Raw genomic sequence first — 13,763 nt, 5'->3', positions numbered from 1 at the left:
AAATCTTTTTAATTTCTTTTTTTAAAAGATGTGTTGATTTTATTAGTTTGTAGAAGCAGAAAAGCAAATGTGATACTCATCTAAACAGAAATAGCCAACTACATATGATGGGGCTATGGTTTCAAAGAATTCCAAGGACACCTGCCTTGTACTATATTTTGCACTATATTTTGTTTTCTTACATATAGACAATTCCTAGTTAAATAAATTTCTTATGTGAGTTGTTTGTTTGGATCCTCCTACATATTTTTTGTTGAAACAATGTTGTTGAGTAATTAGCTTCTAATTACTATGGGATTCTAGTTAAACCACATGATAGTTAAAATATATGGGCATACCACACATAATGTCATTAGTTGGTTTTACAAAAATTAAACTTTAGGGGAAACTGCATGGTGATATTAATTACAATTGGGAACCATATCCCTATGTTGCTTATAAAACTGGATTGTAAGGAATGAAAATTAATCTATATAAAGATCCGAAACTATGGTGAGATGAAATTGTAAAGACTATATTAAACTGATGAACAAAAACCACTTTTTATACAAATAAACAAATCTAAATATCCTTTTTAGTTATGTTAAGTTAAAATTTGCTTGTAGGAATAAAGTCTATGTAGTCAAGAATAGCAGAAATGCAGAAAATTAGGGGGAAAACTTTCATAGACAATTTCTCAGTAGGGTGTAATTGGGTTGAAATAATTGCTATGGTATAAAATGTGATAAGTAGTTGATTTAGAAAAAAACATGGAAAGATTTAGACTTATGAAGAAAGGTGCTATCCAACTTCAGAGAAACAGATGATAGAAGTAAATAAGCATAGTACAGCTTTACATGTGTGTATGATTATATATATATGTTTGTGTATGTACATATGTACCTGCATGTATGTTTATGTATGTCTATATGTGCATATATACATGCATCTGCATCTATATCTATGCTTAATTATAGCCTTCTTTTAAGGAGAGTAAGGTGGAAAAAGTCTACTGTGTATATAACAATATTTTTTTTCTTTTCTCATTTTGTATTTAAGTTTAAAATAAATTTACCAAAAAAAGAAAAGAAAAGAAAAAAAAGAATAAGAGGAAGAAGATATTAAACTGGACTGGAATAGGCAAGGTTAAGCTACTTAGATACAATTACAAATCCAAGGTATGGAGATCTAAGATAGATAATATTTGTATTTCCTACCATGAAGTGTTGTCATGAGGAAAATCTTTTCAAGTTTATAGAGTGATATATATATATATAAACAAGTGTAGTTATTCATTTTATTTAGTAGAGGGATCCTGTAATTTCTAGGATGACTAATCAGTAGTAAAGAATCAGGGATTTTCTCTGGATATCAGGACCCAAAAGAAGAAGGGAGACCAGGGATTGTTGAAAATATATGTAGATCCACAAAAAATTGGCTAAATCAGTGAAAAGAAGCCATTGTGATTGGGACTTCTTCTGGGGCTAGGAAAGGCATTTCTATTTTTTGAGAAATTATTTATTTAAAACTAAATACAAAGTAATAAAAAAATAGAAAAAGAAAGACAGAAAAAAGAAAATAAAACAAAACATTGTCATATGCCTAGCAGAACATCAAGGACAAATAAAAATATACAATAATTTCCATTTCAAGAAAGCATATATAATAATAGAAGACATTCACAACTATCCATTTTTTCTTTGCTTCTTTGTAGGTTATTCTTTTGCCTTCTGATGTACACGTTTAACTTCATTCTTTTTTTTCCCCTTTCATGCCCACCTTCTTCTCCAAGTAGACCCAGATAAGGAAGGATATACATATATACATACAAACATATATATATATATATATATATATATACATATATATATTTACTATATATATATATATATATCTAAAATAAGATTAATATGGTTGACACAATATAATTTCTCTCTTGATTGAATCTTTAAGTCTGATTTTGTCTGAGATTACTAGCTCAATTTTTTAATAAATTCTACTTCTGATCCTTGTTATTGTGTTTTGTATATCTTTTATTTCCTATCCCTACTAAACTTTCTAGTTTAGTTCTCCTTAACAAACATTGCTTTTACTTAACCTCCCTCCCTCCATATATCCTTCCCTTTATCTTCTTCTCTACCTATTTCTTTTCTTCTTTATCCTGTTCCCATTAATCTACACATCTTATCCCATACCCATTAATTAAAACACCCTCCTATATCTCACCTTATTCTATGCCACCTTTTCCCTATCTCTTTATTCCTAAGAAAGACATTTATAAAAAATGAATGGTAAACTTAAATAGTTCAGAAATATCCTGGAAGGAGAGCTATGAGAAAATTTATTGTCAGAAATGTCATAACTTTTCATTGAAGATGTTGCTGAGTTTGATGTAGTTATTCATTCTCAAGGAGGACCAAAATAACATCACCATGTTAGAGTCAAGGTACAGTATGTCCAACTATGGCTGATCAGACCATTATGAGTTTGGAAGGCTCTTCCAAAAGCCAGTTACAAATAATCCACATGCTCTTTTGGATTGGTGATATCTCTAAATTTGTACATCTTATATTTCTTTTGAGCTCCTCCAATTCTGCTTTGCTCAAAGAGCATGGAATCTTTGTTAGTGCAAGAACACCATTATGGGCAGTCTTTTCCTTGTCAGTATCTCTCATGACATGCAATTGATTCCAGAGTTAGTCTTCATGAGACCTTAAGAATGAGGTAGAGATGAAAACTCATGAATTTGGATGCTTTTTCTCCAAGAATAAAATGATATTGGCTGGAGCTGGGCAGGATATGACCTATTGCTCCAGAGCAGCAGTATCAAATTCAAATAGAAATGGGGGCCACTAAAGTATACATAAGGATCCCCACAAGTTACATATTAACTTGGAAAATCATGTGTACTTATATATTCCTTTAAAATAAATTTATTTATATTTTTAAATATTTCACAAAGGCATTTTAATCTGGTTCAGGTCTCACCCAGAGGTGTTATGAAATGCATGCTGCCTACTGTGTGTAGAGTGTTTGACACCCTTGCTCCAGAGGACCTAGAGGAACAGGAGAGTGCTGAGCCCTGGTGAATAATTTACTTTTTTAAAATTAATTTTATAATTATAACATTTTTTTGACAGTACATATGCATGGGTAATTTTTTACAACATTATCCCTTGCACTCCCTTCTGATCCGAAATTTCCCCTCCTTACTTCCACCCCCTCCCCTAGATAGCAGGCATTCCCATACATATTAAATATGTTGTAGTATGTCCTAGATACAATATATGTGTGCAGAACCGACTTTTGTTGTTGTTGTTGTTGCAAAGGAAGAATTGGATTCAGCAGGTAAAAATAACCTGGGAAGAAAAAATATAAATGCTAACAGCTTATACTCATTTCCTAGCGTTCCTTCTCTGGGTGTAGCTGATTCTGTCCATCAATGATCAATTGGATCTGAGTTAGATCTTCTCTTTGTTTTGACAAAAACTGCTGGGAAACTGGAAATTAGTATGGCAGAAACTAGACATGGACCCACATTTAACACCACATACTAAGATAAGATCAAAATGGGTCCAAGATTTAGGCATAAAGAACGAAATCATAAATAAATTGGAGGAACATGGTATGATTTATCTCTCAGACTTGTGGAGGAGGAAGGAGTTTGTGTCCAAGGGAGAACTAGAGAGCATTATTGATCACAAAATAGAAAATTTTGATTACACCAAATTAAAAAGTTTCTGCACAAACAAAATTAATGCAAACAAGATTAGAAGGGAAGTAACAAATTGGGAAAACATTTTTACAGTTAAAGGTTCTGATAAAGGCCTCATCTCCAAAATATACAGAGAATTGACTTTAATTTTTAAGAAATCAAGCCATTCTCCAATTGATAAATGGTCAAAGGATATGAATAGACAATTTTCAGATGGTGAAATTAAAACTATTTCCACTCATATGAAAGAGTGTTCCAAATCACTATTGATCAGAGAAATGCAAATTAAGACAACTCTGAGATATCATTACACACCTGTCAGATTGGCTAAGATGACAGGAACTAATAACAATGAATGTTGGAGGGGCTGTGGGAAAACTGGGACACTTATGCATTGTTGGTAGAGTTGTGAAAGAATCCAACCATTTTGGAGAGCAATCTGGAATTATGCCCAAAAAGGCATCAAAATGTGCATACCCTTTGACCCAGCAGTGCTACTACTGGGCTTATATCCCAAGGAAATATTAAAGAAGGGAAAGGGACCTGTATGTGCTAAAATGTTTATGGCAGCCCTTTTCATAGTGGCTAGAAACTAGAAAATGAATGGATGTCCATCAATTGGAGAATGTTTGGGTAAATTATGGTATATGAATGTTGTGGAATATTATTGTTCTGTAAGAAATGACCAACTGGAGGAATACAAAGAGGCTTGGGGAGACTTATATGAACTGATGCTAAGTGAAATGAGCAGAACTAGGGGATCATTATACACTTCAACAATGATCCTGTATGAGGATGCATTCTGATGGAAGTGGATATCTTCAACATAGAGAAGAGCTAATCCAATTCCAATTGATCAATGATGGACAGAATCAGCTACATCCAGAAAAGGAACACTGGGAAATGAGTATAAACTATGAGCATTTTTTTTTGTTTGTTTTGTTTTTCTTCCCAGATTATTTTTACCTTGCAAATACAATCCTTCCTTTGCAACAACAACAACAAAATGCGGTTCTGCACATATATATTGTACCTAGGATATACTATAAGATATTTAATATGTATGGGAATGCCTGCCATCTAGGGGAGGGGGTGGAGGGAAGGAGGGGAAAAACTCGGAACAGAAGGGAGTACAAGGGATAATGTTGTAAAAAAAAAAAAAAAGAAAAAATTTACCTATGCATATGTACTGTCAAAGAAAATATTATAATTATAAAAATTAATTTAAAAAATCTTCTCTTTGTTGAAGATATCCACTTCCATCAGAATACATCCTCATACAGTATTGTTGTTGAAGTGTATAATGATCTCCTAGTTCTGCTCGTTTCACTCAACATCAGTTGATGTAAGTCTCTCCAAGCTTCTCTGTATTCATCCTGCTGGTCATTTCTTACAGAGCAGTAATATTCCATAACCTTCATATACCATGATTTACCCAACCAATCTCCAATTGATGGACATCCATTCATTTTCCAGTTTCTAGCCACTATGAAAAGGGCTGCCACAAACATTTTGGCACATACAGGTCCCTTTCCCTTCTTTAGTATTTCTTTGGGATATAAGCCCAGTAGTAGCACTGCCGGATCAAAGGGTATGCACAGTTTGATAACTTTTTGGGCATAATTCCAGATTGCTCTCCAGAATGGTTGGATTCTTTCATAATGGTGAATAATTTCTAAAAACGATGATAGATCATTTGTCAGCAGCATCTCTCATAAATCAACCTATTTCCTTGTTCAAGATACTAGAGGGGGTACTATAAATAATAGGTCAGCAACTGAATTTGTAGAAATTGAGCTAAACCCAAAGATCTAGGAGCCAAAATGCCATGACTCTCACAAAATGTACCAAGTGTAGTACTAATTTTCTTTTCTTTTCCTTTGCACTTAGAAGCAGTTGAGTGGGAGGAGGTATCTTGATGCCTTCTTTTTTTTGTAAATGGAGCTGTTACTGACAGATTAGGCTAATATGAATTTCTGTATAATTTATTTGGGAAAGAACATTTCATATAGTCATAGGTTTAGAGGGACCTTTCGGATCATTTAATCTAACTTGCACATTTACCAGTAAAACTGAGACAAAGAGAATTTAAGTGACTTGACTGGTCACTAAGATGGGAAGTGTCAGAGCTAAAATTTGAAACTTGGTGTTCTGACTCCAAATCTAGTGTTTTAGTTATAGAATCTGCTGCTTCTTACTCTAATGTTTCATTTGCAAAGGTGACCCAGGGCCCCCAGAGGCTATGCTAGTGGACTGTAAGGATAATGATGTTTATTGTAGTTTGTAAGCATGATAATGTAATCTTATTACCTTGAGCTCCAGCTTCTCTCTCAAAAAAAGAGATCAGCTATTGCTCTCAATCCCAGAGATCTTGTGGATATACCTTGTCCTGAGCTGAGCTAATTTCAGATGATATAGCAAAGGAGTAGAGAGCTCCTAATATGCAAAGATTCTTTTTAGTTTTTAACATTCACTTCCCCTCTCCCCCCCAGGCTGGGGTTAAGTGACTTGCCCAGGGTCACACAGCTAGGAAGTGTTAAGTATCTGAGACCAGATTTGAACTCTGGGTCCTCCTGAATTCAAGGCTCTATCTACTGCACCACCTAGCTGCCCCAACATTCACTTTTGAAAGATTTTGAGTTCTAATTTTTTTCTTTCTCCCTTCCTTCCCCATTCTCCAAGACAATAAGCAATCTTATATAGGTTATACATGTACAATCATTTTAAGCATATTTTCATTTTAGTCATGTTGTGAAAGAAAAATCAGAACTGGAAATCCAAGGGAAAAAAAGTGAAAATAGTATGCTTTGATTTGCATTCAATTCTTTTTCTCAAGTATGGCATTTTCCATCCAGTCTGTTGAATTGTCTTAGGTCACCGTATTGTTGAGAAAAATTAAGTCTATACTAGTTGATCATCATACAGTCTTGCTATTATTTTATACAATGTTCTCCTGGTTCTGTTCACTTCACTCAGCATTAATTCATGTAACTTTTTCCAGACTTTTCTGAAATCAACTTGCTTATCATTTCTTATTGAACAATAGTATTTCATTACATTAAAATGCTGCAACTATTTCAGCCATTCTCCAATTGATGGGCATCCACTCAATTTCCAATTTCTTGCCACCACAAAAAGAGCTGCTACAAACATTTTTACACATATGAATCCTTTTCCCTCTTTTATGATCTTTTGTGGATTTAGACCCAGTAGTTAGATTTCCAGGGATCTATTAACTTGGGGAAGAAATTATATCTCTTCATTATGATTAGTTTTCTTTTTAATACTATGTATTTTATTTTATGCATTTGAAAATAGGATCTTTAGGCTTCATTTTAATGCAATAGGAGTTTATGACATAAAATGGTTAAGAACTCTTGCTTTAATGATGTTTTTAAAAATCAACAGCATATTTTGTATGCCAGGTTATTTTCCCAAATAGGTATTCCCAAAACTGAGTCGATGTCCATCAATTGGAGAATTTCTGAATAACTTATGGTATATGAATGCCACAGAATATTATTGTTCTATAAGAAACAATCAGTAGGATGATTTCAAAGATACCTGGAGAGACTTCAATGAACTGATGCTAAGTGAAGTGAGTAGAACCAAGAGAACATTGTCATAGCAACAACAAGAATATGTGATGATCAACTCTGATGAACTTGGCTGTCTTCAGCAAAGAAATGATTTGGACCAATTCCAACAGACTTGTGATGGAGAGAGCCATCTGTATCCAAAGAGAGGGCCATGAGGTTTGAATGTGGATCACAACATAGAATTTTCAACTTTGTTGTTTTTCCTTTTGATCAATTTTTTTCTTGAACAGCATGATATGTGGGGAAATATGTATAGAAGAATTGCACATTTTTAACATATACTAGATTTCTTGCTGTCTAGGAGAGGGGAGTGGGGCAAAGGGAGGGAGAAAAATTTGCAACATAGGGTTTTGCAAAGATGATTGTTGAAATCTAACTTTGCATGTATTTTGAAAATTAAAGACTATTATTAAAAAATTTTAAAAAGACTAATATTCCTTGTATACAGGTGTGATCATGTTGTTCCTGCATTTAAAACCTTATTGTGGTCCTTATTACTTACTGAATAAAGTCTAAAGTTATCCTGGAAAACTAGCATTTTACATGTATCCAACAAAATCTGAAAAAATTCATTGCTCAGTTCAAAATCAGAGTAAGTCATGGTCCATGAAAGACTGAGGAATTTCTTCACATGATTTTGTCTCACATTTACTATCAGTAGCACTTTTTTTCTCAGCCATTTCAAAGACCATGAGTAACAGGGCATCCCTATACCATGTCCTACCATCCTTGTGCCTAATAACCTAGTCAGACAAGAAATGTCATTGTTTTGATGTCTTGTTTTTAACCTTTGCTCATTCCATCCCTTATGTTGCCCTTTCCACCTGTCTTGGTCTTTTAAAATCCTTCAAGACCAGGCTAAATATCCCTTTCTTTATGAAATCTATCTTGTTCTACCCAGTCAGGAATGATTGGGTTTTTTTCTTCCTCAAACTGTGCATCTCACTTAATATCTCACATCTTTGTACCCTTTATGAATAGCGTCTATTGATTCTGTTCACCATTTATTACATACTTTAAAAGAAAAGCTGGTTGTATATAATAGAGATTTGTATTTTCATGTACAATCCTCTTTTTCTTTTCTACTTTATATACTGAAGTGTTCATTTTATTTGGTGTTAAGTTCAGGATTTTTTTTTAATTTAAGAATCTTTTCATTATTACAGCTATTATAGCTATTATATAGCCAGTGCATGTTTTCCTATTTCTCATAACCTAAATTTCAATTTTTTAGATTCTAAAACTTCATGACTGCAGAGAAAATGCTTTAGTTATGATAACTTATCCATTGCTTCATCCAATGTTTCAAGTACTTTAGTATTTTAAGAATATATGATTTCAGTATTGACAGGAAGAATTTGTGCATTTCTGAAATTATAGAGGTTTGATCTAATTATGACAACGATAGCATTATGTCAACTATATCAAACCAAATGATGACAAAACTTCAGCAAACTGGGCTATCCTATTTTTACTACAATCTGCAGATAGCTTCGATCCTGTAGCATCAATACAAATGAAACATAAAGGATCATGAAGATTTCCCAGTTCATTATTAGTGTGGAGGACATGTCAGAAACAACATTGTTTTCCCAATTGCCTTCAATCCTTATGTAACATTATTTATAAAAATTTGATTTAATAGAATTGTCTTCATCCTGAGAGTAAATTATCATAGGCATTCTTCCACTTATATTCATGCTATGACCAAATTGAGGGCAGTCAGGTAGTTCAGTGCATAGAGCACTGAACTTAGCATCAGAAAAACCTCATCTTCCTGAATTCAAATCCTACCTCAAATACTTATTGTGCGATTCTGGGCAAGTCATTTAACACTGTTTGTTTCAATGTTCTGTTAAATGAGTTAGAAAAGGAAATGGCAAACCACACCAGTATCTTTGCTAAGAAAACACAAAAAAGGGGTTACAAAGAGAGGACACAACTGAAATGAACCAACAACAACAACATGATTTAGTAATTGGTCTTCAAAAGACACTGTCACTTGATTGTACGTGTGTAACCTGGGGGGAAGAGAGAGGGGGAAAACTGAAGCTCAAAATCTTGCAAAAATGAAAACTGGTCCTGGAACTTTAGATGTGTAGTTGTCCCATACTTTGTAAGTAATAGATAAGTAATGAGAGGCAGTATATATAGTGAATAAAGAGCTAGTTTGAAGTCAGAAAAAGTAGAATCAAGTCCCATTTTTAATATATACATACCAATGGGATGATCCTAGGCAAGACACATAATCTTCAGTTTCTCAGTCAGTACTCTAAGACCTAAGTTGCAGAAGAGATTGATATTTTGCATTGCTAGAGGTAGTCACATTTGCACCCAAAAAAATCTAATATAAATGATGACTGAATGTCCTCACATATAGAATGAAACAATCTCTCAATTCCCTAAGAGATAGAACTCTGTTCTCTTAAGTTTATTATAAGGGACAAGGACTGAGGATGTTAGCCACAGGATTAGGACCAGGTTAGGTATAAAAGAGAGATACAAGACCAGCATGCTTCAAGAGACCTAATCTTCTGTTTTCCATTTGCTACTACTATATATCCTCCCCTATATCAATCTTGGTTCAGGGAGAGAAATGAAGTTCAGGAAGCCAGTCACAAGCAGCAATTTGATCTGCAGAGGAGAGATGACATGGGACCTAGTATCTTGTAAAGTAGATAATATTGAGTACCAATAATGCTTATTTGAACAGGTTACAAAATGATAAACCACATATCTCCCTCTTTATTGATTCTAATCTATTTGTAGATTATTTAAATCAGCATGGCATTTCCCAGTGGTATTGATTTGCTTTTCTGCACATTTCACTGCTTTAAGCCCATTAATGCTAAGTTACATAGTAAAAAAGAAAAGCATAAAGTAATCTGTACTTGAGGCTTTAAGGAAAAGTATATCCATATATGAAGAATTCTTTCCATCTAGCTAATTGTATATAAGTTTTAAAATTTCCAGGTGAATTGGCTTTGACATTAAATTTTTTGGGGAAAAAACAACATTTCATATTAGAATATGAATTCCAAAGAGCTGTTTGACAACTTGCACGACATTGCTACTGTTTGGATTTTGTTATTTGTTATAGAGCATCAGGCAGAATGAAATATTTGGTGCCTCTTGAAGAAACTGCTTAACATTTCCTTTTCTAGCCTAACAATTCATTCAGAATAAAAATGAGTCACCTTATTACAAATGTATTTTCTACAAATATTGGCAGGAAGCCAATATTTGCACTTTTGAAAATAAATAATAAAACTATTTTCAACATTATTGAGTTTCTTTAAGCAACTGTCTTCTAGATTCTGCCTTTCACTTTCCCACATGCTGCTGTGCTTTCTTCTTTCATAGTCTTATTGGCCCATCCTGAAATTAGATAACTTATCTATTGCTCCTTTTTTCTTTTATTAGCATTCTCATCTTTACATACCTTTCTCTGCTGAACAGCTTTAGATTCATAACCCAAATGCTGTGGCTATTGACTAATGACTGAAGTCATAGAGCTAATATGAGAATTTATCGACTTTTTTCCCCCATACATTCTCTAAATACTAGAGGAAGGAATCTCTACTACTCCCAAAGCAGTCTTACTTTTCACTGCATTAGCAAAGTGAAGAACAAAGCACAAACACTGGTTTGAATTATTTGGTAAATATAGTCAGTACTTTTTAAATGCAACAAATGTACACAATTGACTCTTATTCTGTGTGGGTTCCTATAAATCCACTAATTAGAGTATTGGAGAATTGATGGTTATTTTTCTTAATCAACATTAAAATAATACTACCATGTAGAATCTTTTAAGAAACATCATCATATGTATGACCAAAAAAGTCATCTGTATCCCGTAGACCTGGCTCTCACTTTCTTGAGAATACATAAGCATATAAAATATTGTAGAATTTTTTAATGCATCTTAACACCTAAATTTACTATGAGTAAGAACTACCAAATGACATGATAGGATACCACCACTAAGGCTGTAATTAATTTCCTTGTTATTATTTCATTTATGGGTAATTTGTGAATTATATCCTAATACAAAAGATGGGTGGGCTGTCCCTTCAATTTTTTTCTTTTGGCAAGGCAATCAGAATTAAATGATTTCCTCACGGTCATATAGTAGTAAGGTATCAAGTGTCTAAGGCTGGGTTGGACTCAGATCCTCCTGACTCTACCTCCAGGATTCTATCCACTAAGCCACCTAGCTGTCCCTTCCACAAATTTAATATCAAAACCAAGAATAATTCACATGGAAATTTTGCAGCTTATTATATACAGTTAGTTAGATGGAAAGAATTCTTCTATCTAGATATATATTTCCCATAAAGCCACAATCAGAATTATTTTATACTTTTCTTCTTTGCTTTGCAACTTAGATAGCAGTTGATGGTCAAGATTGGCATCTTTAACCTAAAGCCAAATTTTCCAAATAGGACATGATTATCAGAGAAGTTATTGACATGTGCTATTAGGACTAGTCTATTATTATATTTTTTAAATTGCTAAATTCATCTCTTGGCATAATTAAAGAGAAGAGCCATGAGTAAATTAATTCCCTGAACCTTTCCATTAGCACCTGAAACTTTGGTTGTAATTTGCTAATCGGTCAGTATTTTTTTTTTTCCACTCTAAATCCCTTGGTATTTTCTAGTCATCATTCTTCAACATCAGGCTCACAGAATTTGACATATTAAAGATACATTTATGTCACATTTTAATATCTATCTTCAGTTCAACTTATTCAGGGATCTAGAATGTTCTTTATAACATCTGGAGTAGAAATGTAGATTTTTCTTATATCATTTATCCCGAGTTATCTTAAAATTGGTCAGAATTGTGTTAGCTTGAAATATGCCAGCTTTTTCTTAGCTGGAGTTATCAAAACCATTCCATCTATTTTCAGAAAAAAAATAGCATTTCTAGAAAGATCCTGGATAAATTAGGACCAGGTTTCTTACTGGCAAGAATTTGTATTCGTCATTTAGTTGGGGAAAAGTCTGGTTTCAGATTAATAGGGTAGTATCTTTGTAAAGGAAATGAAAGAGAAAACAGAAATGTTTTGGTGTTGTAATGAATGATATGCATCACATAGCTTTTAACATTAAAAAATTATTCATCATTTTTTTTCAGCACACTTGTATGATTGGATTCTATCAAAGGAAGAATTGCATGACATCAGCTTTCCAAAACAATACTGTTGGCAGGTGAGAGTCAAATATATTAATAAAATGATAGCAGTTGTTACGTTGCCATTTGTGGTAAGTCTCTGCTGAGCATATGAACATGGCAAAACATGAACATTAAAAAAAAAGTATGACAAGTCAAATCAACAAACATTTATTAAGTACCTGCTATGTGCCAGGTACTGTTCTAAATTCTAAGAATACAAAGAAAGGAACCCAAAAAAATCCCTCCCCTTCTAAAACAAATAAACAAAAATCCTTGATAGTGCTCATAAGGGAGATAACATGAAAACAATTAATACAAGTAAGATATATACTGAATAAACTGAAGATAATCACAGAGGGAAAGAACTAAGGTAAAGGACACCTGGGAAAGACTTCTTGATTTATATGAACTATTAATAAAATGTTATTCCAAGTAAATTAGCTTTGAAAATTTTCAAATAAAAAATTTTCAAAAAATTTCAAAAAAATTTCATGCTAATTTATTTTGATGCATTGCATTATGATAACAATATAATGCACTTATTAATAGTTAATAGAATCTGTAGTAATTTAAGTGATATTTTAATGTTGTCCCTAATAAAAGTTTATATGTCTAAGTTGGACCTTAGCAAATGCTGTGTAGGGGAGCCAAATGTTGACTTTGTGCTTGTATAAAATTAGGAAATCATTCATTTGTTTGCATTTCCTCAATTTATTTTAAACTTGCCTTTGTGCAGAAGAAGAGATAGTCCATGTTGACTATTTCATTCCTGGATTTGGATTACAGTATAGCAAAGGAAGAAAATATCTGATATGTAGGCCTGCCTTTTACATTCAGCTTAATAACAATGACCATTCCTGACAGTGAGAGCCCTGAAGCTTTGATGGGGAAGGAGAATGGGGATATTTTAGGATGTGAGCTTTTTATAGTCTCTTCTTAGTAATTAGTAATTCACCAATTTTGAAGCCTGAGTAGAAGTAAAAAAAAAAAATTGTAGGCTTGATGAAGTAAAAAATATGAAGAAGAAAATTTAAAGTAGAAGAAGTTATATTTCCAACAACATGGTAGGAAGCTCTTTGCCCTAAATTTCCATCTCACAAATGCTGAGTTAGATTTGGTAGTTATTCTAAAAGTAGTTCAGGATGAAAATCAGCCTCCATGTAGTGATGCTCTGCCTTAATTTGCTACAAGCAATGCTGTCATATGTACTTAAACTTTAGATGGATCCATGAGTTCAATAGTATTGATTGGAATTCCCTCCACTATACAGATGGCAATTCCTCCTA

The 13,763-nt window shown here is 33.2% G+C and overlaps 1 protein-coding gene across 2 annotated transcripts in view; it reads left to right on the top strand.

The window, feature by feature from the left end:
- Nucleotides 1-13,763, top strand: part of PAG1 (phosphoprotein membrane anchor with glycosphingolipid microdomains 1) — a 220,375-nt gene that overhangs the window by 133,168 nt on the left and 73,444 nt on the right. The window contains exon 3 of one of the 2 annotated variants that reach the window (XM_074278959.1): nt 12,439-12,512. The exons of the other annotated variant lie outside the window; for it this stretch is intronic. The gene's annotated coding sequence lies outside the window, so the exon portion shown is untranslated. The remainder of the gene's footprint in view (nt 1-12,438; nt 12,513-13,763) is intronic. 2 annotated transcript variants of the gene reach the window in all.

This window comes from Sminthopsis crassicaudata, chromosome 1, assembly GCF_048593235.1.
Source record: "Sminthopsis crassicaudata isolate SCR6 chromosome 1, ASM4859323v1, whole genome shotgun sequence".
Classification (NCBI taxonomy): Eukaryota; Metazoa; Chordata; class Mammalia; order Dasyuromorphia; family Dasyuridae; genus Sminthopsis; species Sminthopsis crassicaudata.
Note: the sequence above shows the minus strand (reverse complement) of the source record. Positions and strands in the feature narration are given on the sequence as shown.